At 56.1% G+C, this 7,214-nt stretch overlaps 5 non-coding genes across 5 annotated transcripts; 3 read left to right on the top strand and 2 right to left on the bottom strand.

The window, feature by feature from the left end:
- The first annotated feature begins 213 nt into the window (after positions 1–213).
- LOC134544213 (U1 spliceosomal RNA) lies at positions 214–376 on the top strand. The gene has a single exon (XR_010077605.1). It is a non-coding gene; the product is annotated as a U1 spliceosomal RNA (small nuclear RNA).
- Positions 377–674: 298 nt separating this feature from the next.
- On the bottom strand, positions 675–794 carry LOC134544215 (U5 spliceosomal RNA). Its single transcript, XR_010077607.1, has one exon. It is a non-coding gene; the product is annotated as a U5 spliceosomal RNA (small nuclear RNA).
- A 543-nt stretch (positions 795–1,337) lies between these two features.
- LOC134544220 (U1 spliceosomal RNA) lies at positions 1,338–1,500 on the top strand. Its single transcript, XR_010077612.1, has one exon. It is a non-coding gene; the product is annotated as a U1 spliceosomal RNA (small nuclear RNA).
- Positions 1,501–1,799: 299 nt separating this feature from the next.
- LOC134544216 (U5 spliceosomal RNA) lies at positions 1,800–1,919 on the bottom strand. The gene has a single exon (XR_010077608.1). It is a non-coding gene; the product is annotated as a U5 spliceosomal RNA (small nuclear RNA).
- Positions 1,920–2,462: 543 nt separating this feature from the next.
- On the top strand, positions 2,463–2,625 carry LOC134544221 (U1 spliceosomal RNA). The gene has a single exon (XR_010077613.1). It is a non-coding gene; the product is annotated as a U1 spliceosomal RNA (small nuclear RNA).
- Positions 2,626–7,214: the final 4,589 nt, after the last annotated feature.

Genomic DNA, 7,214 nt, shown 5'->3' on the forward strand with positions numbered 1-7,214 from the left:
CAAAGGAAACGAGGTGCGAGTAGAAACGGGCAGTTGTAGGAAGAAATTGTATTTGCATTGTTGGTGTGTACTGTCATGTAGTGTGATGAACTGGCACGGGAGTGTTATGTCTGGGGAAAGAGCTGTTTCGGAGGTAGAAGTACATAACCTCAAAACACGTTGATGAGGTGGTCCGAGCTCCAAGTGAAATAGAAAAGCGAAACACTGCGCAGCATACTTACCTGGCGTAGGGGCTACCCTGATCAAGCAGGGGGTTCCCCCAGGGTGAGGCTCTTCCCTTGCACTTCGGTTGAGCTGACCTCTGCGATTACCCCAAATGTGGGTAACTCGGGCGCGTAATTTTTGGTAGTCGGGACTGCGTTCGCGCTGTCCCGGTGAAAAAATTTCAACTTAGTAGTTGTGAAGTAGTGTTAAGAATTATGTACAGTGAAGTGTAATTTTTTTTTTTTTTTTCATCTGTGTATGGTATGTAATGCATTCGTAGGTCTCAAGTTTACGGTGCCTTGGCGAACAACCCCACCGTCTTGAAAGTGCGGAAGGAAGGTACGTAATTGTGCATGGTAATAGTTGAAAAAAGAAAAAAAAAATTCCATGAACGATACTTGTCCAATTCGATTTTTCAGATTTCCCCCTCCCCGCCTCACCCCCGGGCCCAGTGGTTTAACGGTAACCGGCCCAGTGTGTAAACACTGGGCACAACAAAAAATTGTTTAAAGACTCATCAAATGTTCCCCTCCACGGAAATCTTTAGTAAAAGGCGAAAGATTTATGCGTTTGAAGGGAAACCAGAGCACGGTTGAAACTTTGAAAATCCGGACTATATAGGAAAAATGTGCGGACCACCACTAATGGTGAAAATAGCGTACGGTCGTGCAGCCTGAAGCCGCGAATCGTCCGAAAATCGCCTCGTGGGACACGGCACTCGATATTTCGTGAAACCCTAGGTATGTTGCTAATGGAAAAAAGTTCCCCTCTCGACTGTGCCGTGGTGCCCGCCTTTTTGCCGAGGCGGACGCGACGACCCGAGTGCCGCCACGCGGCAAACGGTGTAACCAAGTGCCGCCACGCGGCAAACGGGGTAACCAAATGCACGCGGCGGTCGACCGTCGCCGTGGGTACAGAAACAAAGGAAACGAGGTGCGAGTAGAAACGGGCAGTTGTAGGAAGAAATTGTATTTGCATTGTTGGTGTGTACTGTCATGTAGTGTGATGAACTGGCACGGGAGTGTTATGTCTGGGGAAAGAGCTGTTTCGGAGGTAGAAGTACATAACCTCAAAACACGTTGATGAGGTGGTCCGAGCTCCAAGTGAAATAGAAAAGCGAAACACTGCGCAGCATACTTACCTGGCGTAGGGGCTACCCTGATCAAGCAGGGGGTTCCCCCAGGGTGAGGCTCTTCCCTTGCACTTCGGTTGAGCTGACCTCTGCGATTACCCCAAATGTGGGTAACTCGGGCGCGTAATTTTTGGTAGTCGGGACTGCGTTCGCGCTGTCCCGGTGAAAAAATTTCAACTTAGTAGTTGTGAAGTAGTGTTAAGAATTATGTACAGTGAAGTGTAATTTTTTTTTTTTTTTTCATCTGTGTATGGTATGTAATGCATTCGTAGGTCTCAAGTTTACGGTGCCTTGGCGAACAACCCCACCGTCTTGAAAGTGCGGAAGGAAGGTACGTAATTGTGCATGGTAATAGTTGAAAAAAGAAAAAAAAAATTCCCATGAACGATACTTGTCCAATTCGATTTTTCAGATTTCCCCCTCCCCGCCTCACCCCCGGGCCCAGTGGTTTAACGGTAACCGGCCCAGTGTGTAAACACTGGGCACAACAAAAAATTGTTTAAAGACTCATCAAATGTTCCCCTCCACGGAAATCTTTAGTAAAAGGCGAAAGATTTATGCGTTTGAAGGGAAACCAGAGCACGGTTGAAACTTTGAAAATCCGGACTATATAGGAAAAATGTGCGGACCACCACTAATGGTGAAAATAGCGTACGGTCGTGCAGCCTGAAGCCGCGAATCGTCCGAAAATCGCCTCGTGGGACACGGCACTCGATATTTCGTGAAACCCTAGGTATGTTGCTAATGGAAAAAAGTTCCCCTCTCGACTGTGCCGTGGTGCCCGCCTTTTTGCCGAGGCGGACGCGACGACCCGAGTGCCGCCACGCGGCAAACGGTGTAACCAAGTGCCGCCACGCGGCAAACGGGGTAACCAAATGCACGCGGCGGTCGACCGTCGCCGTGGGTACAGAAACAAAGGAAACGAGGTGCGAGTAGAAACGGGCAGTTGTAGGAAGAAATTGTATTTGCATTGTTGGTGTGTACTGTCATGTAGTGTGATGAACTGGCACGGGAGTGTTATGTCTGGGGAAAGAGCTGTTTCGGAGGTAGAAGTACATAACCTCAAAACACGTTGATGAGGTGGTCCGAGCTCCAAGTGAAATAGAAAAGCGAAACACTGCGCAGCATACTTACCTGGCGTAGGGGCTACCCTGATCAAGCAGGGGGTTCCCCCAGGGTGAGGCTCTTCCCTTGCACTTCGGTTGAGCTGACCTCTGCGATTACCCCAAATGTGGGTAACTCGGGCGCGTAATTTTTGGTAGTCGGGACTGCGTTCGCGCTGTCCCGGTGAAAAAATTTCAACTTAGTAGTTGTGAAGTAGTGTTAAGAATTATGTACAGTGAAGTGTAATTTTTTTTTTTTTTTTCATCTGTGTAATGTAATGCATTCGTAGGTCTCAAGTTTACGGTGCCTTGGCGAACAACCCCACCGTCTTGAAAGTGCGGAAGGAAGGTACGTAATTGTGCATGGTAATAGTTGAAAAAAGAAAAAAAAAATTCCCATGAACGATACTTGTCCAATTCGATTTTTCAGATTTCCCCCTCCCCGCCTCACCCCCGGGCCCAGTGGTTTAACGGTAACCGGCCCAGTGTGTAAACACTGGGCACAACAAAAAATTGTTTAAAGACTCATCAAATGTTCCCCCTCCACGGAAATCTTAGTTTTTTTTTTTTTTTTTTTTTTTTTTTTTTTTTTTTTTTTTTTTTTCAAAGGGAACTCCCACTGAAGGGAGTTACCCACCAAAAAATTCATCTTTAATATAAAAAGCGGATACAGGTGAACACAAATAAAACACAACATAGAACACGAATACATGGCCACAAGGGCGAATGGTGACAATCTTTATTCAACACTGACGAAACGGGGGCCCCTCCGACGATACCGTCCTAGAGGTCCAGCTGCTTGTTGGGCGGCGAATCTTCTGTGGGCTGCCGGGGGCGACTCGGGGCGCAGAAGGTGCCGGGCCGCAGATGAAGACGGTCCGGAGCAGTGGCGATGTTAGGCAGTAGTTCACTGAGAGCAGAGATCTTGATGGGATGATGCCTGGGTAACATTCCTCAGAGCCAACCGTGGACGTGGTGATCACCGTCGTCAGCTGCCGGGCCCACCAGCGCCGACTGCACCAGCGTCAACGTCATCAGGGTCAGGGCGTCTCAAATGATCGTAGGTAAAGAGCGGTCGGCGGGGGTGAGGAGCGTCAGGCAGGGGCTCTGCAAGGAGTCGGATCAGGGGGTTGTCAGAACGCCGGCAGTGGCGGAGAAACTTCTTAGTCACCTTGCAGAGCAGCTCGTGTAAGTGCGGGAGCCCAGTCTGGTCCAGGAGGGTCTGTCGTAAGGTGGCGCGAGGGAGACCGAGCAGGAGGCGGGCACCGAGAAAGTAGGACCGGGTGATCGGACGGAGGTTGTACAGAGAGGAGTGGACCCAAGCCGGGCACGCGTAGAGGAAGTGGGGAAGAACAAAGGAACGGTAGGCAGTCACACGAACGTCGAGAGGGGTGCCGGATGTCGGTCTGAGTATGGTGGCCAGCTGAGCCATGACGGCACGGGACTTGGTGCGGATTGAGTCGAGGTGCGGCAGAAAAGTAAAGGTATTGTCTAGGGTGACCCCCAGATAACGGATGCGAGGCGACCAGGGGATGGCTACGGTGGAGATGACTGGCGGGTGGTCGTGGTGTGGATGAAGTCGGGAGAAGAGGATGGATCGTGATTTAGAGTGATTGAGCCCGATGCCATGCGCGAGGAACTGATTGTTGAGGGAAGTGAGGCCGCGGCCGAGACGGTCGCAGAGCAGCCGCTCGGAAACTGAAGAGGCCAGGAGACAGGTATCATCGGCGTACTGGACAAGATAGGTGCCGGGAGGGGGCTTGAGATCAGAGATGTGGAGGGTAAAAAGTAGCGGTGAGAGAATGGCGCCCTGGGGGACGCCGGCGGAGATGGGGCGGGGGCCGGAGAGGACCCCCTCCACCCGAACCCGGAAGGTGCGACCCTCCAGGAAGGAGCAGAGGAGGCGGATGAGATGAGATGAGAGGTCGGTGGCAGAGAGGCGCTGGAGGAGCTGGGCATGCGGAACGGAATCGAAAGCACGGGCGAGGTCAAGAAGCACCATGCCCGTGTGTTGCCGCCTGGCGAATCCCTGGACCACCAGGTGCTCCACACGGGCAATGGCGTGGGTCGTCGAGTGGCGGGGGCGGAAACCGAACTGGTGGCGGGGGTAGAAGGTCCAGGGTGGTGACTTGAAAGAGGAGACGGCGGTGGATCGCCCGTTCCGCGACCTTGGACAGAATAGGAAGAAGCGAGATGGGCCGAAAAGATGAAGGGAGAGACGGGGGCTTGCCAGGTTTGGGGATGGGTGAGACGACGGCGGTTTTCCAGGGGGTGGGGAAGTGGCAGAGGAGGAACATTGCGTTGAAAAGACGGGTCAGAAACACAAGGGCCTTGCGAGGTAGGGCACGGAGCACGGGGGAGGGCAGAGAGTCGTGGCCAGGAGCAGAACGGGGCCGAAGGCGGGCGAGCAGGGTGCGGACCTCGGAAGGCGTGACGAGCGGCAGGGGGAAGGTGGCCGGAAGGGGGGGCAAAGTGACGTGGCGAGACAGGAGGCGGGCCCCGTCCTCGTCGTCCGAAGACTCGGAGGACAGGGAAGGGCCGGGTGCGGATGCGAAGGTGGTCGCCAGGTAGGCGGCCACCGCCTCGGATCGCTCCGAGGCCGTTTCCGCCACACCCGTGGGGGTGGTCAGCGGGGGGATGGTGGTAGGAACCGAGCGGAGACGACGGACGTGAGACCAGAGGGAGCCGGAGCAAGCAGAGAGGGATTGGAGACGCCGAGTCTCCAGACGGGCCCTCCACTCCGCGACCAATCGCCGGCAGCGCCCCCGCAGCACCAGGTACACCCGCCGGTGCAGCAGGGAACGACTAGCCTGCCAGAGGACGCGGAAGCGGTTGCGCAAGGACAAGGCGTCCCGGAGGTAAGGCGGAAATGGGTCGACAAGGGGACGGGGGGGAACCAGAGGTATGTTGGCAGAGGCGGCCGCGGAAATGGCGTCGGTCAGCGAGAGAACGTTGGCGTCAAGGCGGGCAGGGGTATCGAACGGAACAGACAGGTCTATGGCAGCGGAGAGGGAACGCTGAAAACCGCCCCAGTCGGCCTTGGGAAAATCGAAGCGGGGGAGGTGGGGGTTAGAACGGGGGTGAAAGTGAAGTGTGGCAAGAACAGGCAAGTGGTCGGAGGTGCCGGAGGTGATGGTGGTGAGATCCGAGAGAATGGGGAGGGGCGTGGACAGTGCAAAGTCGATGATGCTGGGTTGCCGGTTGAGCTGGGCCGGAAAAAATGTCGGGGTCGGAGGGGCATAAAGAGAGAGAGGAGTACGCCGAAGGAGTTGCCGGAGGGAGCTGCCCCGCCGGTTCGCGGCGGCACAGCCCCAGAAGGGATGGGTGGCGTTGAAGTCCCCGGCCAGCACGACGTGGGCGTCGAGCCGACCGAGGGCGACAACGTCGGCCGTGGGAAAGGCGTACTGAGGGGGGAGGTACAAGGATACCAAGGTCAGGGAGTACGGGAGGCCGTGCAAGCGCACAGCAACCGCCTCGGCCGCGGGGGAAGAAGGGATGCGACGGCGATGATGTGAAATGGTGTTGCGGACGAGTAACGCCACCCCCCCGCCCCGACCATCGCGATCGGCACGGTGGACCGCATACCCGGGGACCAGGACGGGGGCAGAGGGGGAGAGCCAGGTCTCAGAAAGGAACACGACGTCGGGCGATCGCTCGTGGAGCAGGTGCAAAAGGTCGTGGAGCTTAGGGAGGAGGGAAAAGACGTTCCAGATGAGGACACTAAGGGGAGGGGCGGGATCCATCGAAGAAATTCAGAAGGGCCTGGAGGAGCACTTCGAACTTCTCGGTGGAGGTGCGGGCTCGGGAGAGTGCCGTCAGGACAGACCGGATGAGCGGGAGGTACTGTCGGATGAATGAAATGAAGTCGTGAATGAGGGATGAAAGCGACGAGCAGTCTGAGTCGGAGGCAAGCGGTCGAGAGTCAGAAGAAGGAGCGGAAGGAGGAGGGTGCGAGGTGGCAGAGGGGGGAACAACCGGTACAACGGGGGGAGGGCGTGCCCAAGCATTGGTGGAGAGAGCAGGAAACGTCTTGGGATCGGACAGGGACGGGACAGAGGGCCCGGTCCCCACGGCAGTCGTCGTGGCGTCAGTGAGTCGTTGAGGGTGTCGGCGCAGGTAAGCCTGAATCACGCGACAGTCAGTGGAAGTAGCGAAGTGGGCCCCGTCACAAAGCGTGCAGCGTCGGGTAGTCGAGGTGCAGTCCCGAGACCAGTGGGGCCCAGCGCACTTGAAACAGGCGAGGTCCCGGTGGCATCGGGAGGACGGGTGTCCAGGCCGCTGGCAGCGGTAGCACTGAGGTACGCGCCCCGAGCCGCGGTATTTCTCAACTGCCACCACCCAGCAGCCCAATGTCTTCAACTTCAGGAAGGGGGCTGCCTCACCCAGACCGGATGTAGTGACCAGGAAAGGCCGGGTCGTTGAAGTAGGAGAGGTGCGCATGGCCACCACAGATGCCACAGGTAGGTGCAGGTCGAGCAGGGACTGGGTGACCTCGTCAGCCGTCGTGGAGAGAGGGAGTTTCTTGATCACAACTCGATCGGCACGCTCGTCGGGGCGGAGATGGGTGTAGGGTTTATATCCGAGGCGTTGGAGTTCGTCAAATAGGAGCTGGTGGTCCTGAGGGTTGCTGGTATAAAAGGAGGTGCGGTCATTGACGGAGGTGACAGAGAGAGGACCGGAGAGGAGAGACTGAAAACGGTGTGCAGTGGCGAAGGGGCCGGCTGTGGGCGTGAGAAGGCAGGCGATCGGAGGCATGCGAGGCGTGCGAGGAGTGG

Source organism: Bacillus rossius, unplaced genomic scaffold (assembly GCF_032445375.1).
Source record: "Bacillus rossius redtenbacheri isolate Brsri unplaced genomic scaffold, Brsri_v3 Brsri_v3_scf329, whole genome shotgun sequence".
NCBI lineage: Eukaryota > Metazoa > Arthropoda > Insecta > Phasmatodea > Bacillidae > Bacillus > Bacillus rossius.